Below are 2,326 nucleotides of genomic sequence, written 5' to 3'. Positions count from 1 at the left end.
TATTCTTTCTTTCTTTCTCTTTCTCTCTCCATACACACACAAGCATACTCACACACGTACACACACACACACAAGGACATGAACGCATGTGCACATAAGGCTACATACCTTAGAAAAACAGAATGGAGTAAGAGGAGCAAGAACACATACGTGTGTGTGCGCGCGTATATATTCTTTATGCATTCCGAAACCGAATTGATTATTTTGACGTATGGAGTATCAAAAGATTCAGTAGGCTTTTAGCTAGCAACTAAACTATATTTTCATTCACATATTTGCATTACAAAAAATTAACATTGTCATTTTTCTTTAAGTTATGTATCGTAAACGACATATTACATCACCACCACAACGACAATGCCATCACACTTTCTATATGAATGTATTCACGCATTCGTTACCTATGTTAGGCCTATGACTGACATATGTGTGTGTGTGTGACGACCGACATACACAGGGACAGAGATAGGCTTCAGGTGTGCGTGTGTCTTAGTTTATGTATGTAACTTTCTCCCGCCTGACAGTGAAACGCGCCGATATTGAAAGTTTAGTTGCGGCCTGGACTTTAAACGAACAACAGCGTTCACTTTGAAGACCAACATGAAAATTTGGCTGATTTAACACCACTCAATACTCGCAAGTATGTGTGAAAAAAAAAACAAAAATTATTCTGGTTACAACAAATTCAGAAACTTGGCGAAGTAGAAAACCACAGCTCTTTCAATATAATTACAGAAATGTTATTCCACTCCTTCTAACCAGTTTCATGATAATGTTTTCTTAGCAGTCCTTATATTCTTCATCACTGTGAGTATCAACATCGCACAACCTTTTTACTGTGTTAGTCAGTATTTATTCTACAGCCTATAACATTACACAGTTAAAAAAAATATGTAGTTATGTCAAATTAATTTATATCTTGCTACATACATCCTTCTGCAAATACTTTAAATTAACGTTACAACAGCATCTTCCTTTCTATACACTTGGTTCGGCGTTCGTTTCAAAATTGTAAAATAAATTATTTTTGCATGAAAAATTGAATTATGCCTTCTGAATTTTCTTGGACTTTTACTTTCTTCATCGTGATATTCAATCGTGAATTTTATAACATTTAGTACAAGTTCAAAATAAATGTTGACTTTCTGTACTTTGTTACATTGATGATGCATAGTAACTTTTGCTAAATTAGTGACTTTCTATTTTTTTTATAGCATAACTATGCTACAGAAAGTATGTTTTGCATCTATATTGACTACATTTCGTTTCGCTTGAACTTCAAATGACTTCTATTCTTGCTAACTGATGTTAAGGCAACAATCAAATCAATTACACATGTCAAATAAACTTTATTTTCATTAACATATTTTCTACATTATCTCAACAACCAGCTTTAGTTAGTTCAAATACACTTCTCTACAACGAGCAGGTTTCGTTAGAAAATGAAAATAGTTTCACACTTTCAATTTGAGCCAAAATTACAAAGTGTTGCATTACGAGAGTGACGATGTATGAATAATGAAAGTAATGTTTCTTTGAATTTGTCACATCTGTATTATAATAAAGAAAGCTGCTTATTTCCTATCTACCAAATGAACTATGTTTTTGACTCAACAACTCTTTTTTTACAACCAAAATAACCTCTGCAACTACGTTTTTTCGCACAATTTTCAGGTCATATTCGGACAATATTTCGATTTGCTTCCAATGTTTCACGCATGCATAGAGTTCTACTCAGGCAAACATTTAAGAAAATGTACACATAAATATTGTATTAAAATAAGCCACAACCAAAAAAATCGCATTAAAGACATACATTTTCTATATGTTATGAGGAAATATTGTCACACATACGCACACACACTCTCTTTCTCTCTCTCATGCACAAGAAAGATGTATGCATATGTACTTAAAGGTGAAGGCAGAGAATACCCACTCCCAGTCTTTAAGGTTAAGGTTACACCGAAAATGGGTGGTGTGCATATACTTTACCTCCGCTATGTGCGTGTGTATGAAAGATAATGCAAAAAATTCATACATCACAACACACACCTTCACTCACTCACTCACTCACTCTCTCTCTCACACACATGCACGGCCATTTCATGTACACGTACATCTTACATTTTCTCCTCTCTTTTACTTACTCCTCTCACTTCAAAGCAAATGTCACCTTTTCACTTTATCCTCTGTTTCAATTTCTGCTCTCTTCAACACATATAGAAATTAAAACGATTTACGGAAATTATGTTGAGTTGACAACTTTGCTTCTTCAAACGAAAGAATGCCATAAAATAACTTCCTTTGACACATACACACACTCAAA

This window comes from Octopus bimaculoides, chromosome 23 (assembly GCF_001194135.2).
Source record: "Octopus bimaculoides isolate UCB-OBI-ISO-001 chromosome 23, ASM119413v2, whole genome shotgun sequence".
NCBI classification, from domain to species: domain Eukaryota; kingdom Metazoa; phylum Mollusca; class Cephalopoda; order Octopoda; family Octopodidae; genus Octopus; species Octopus bimaculoides.
Note: the sequence above shows the minus strand (reverse complement) of the source record.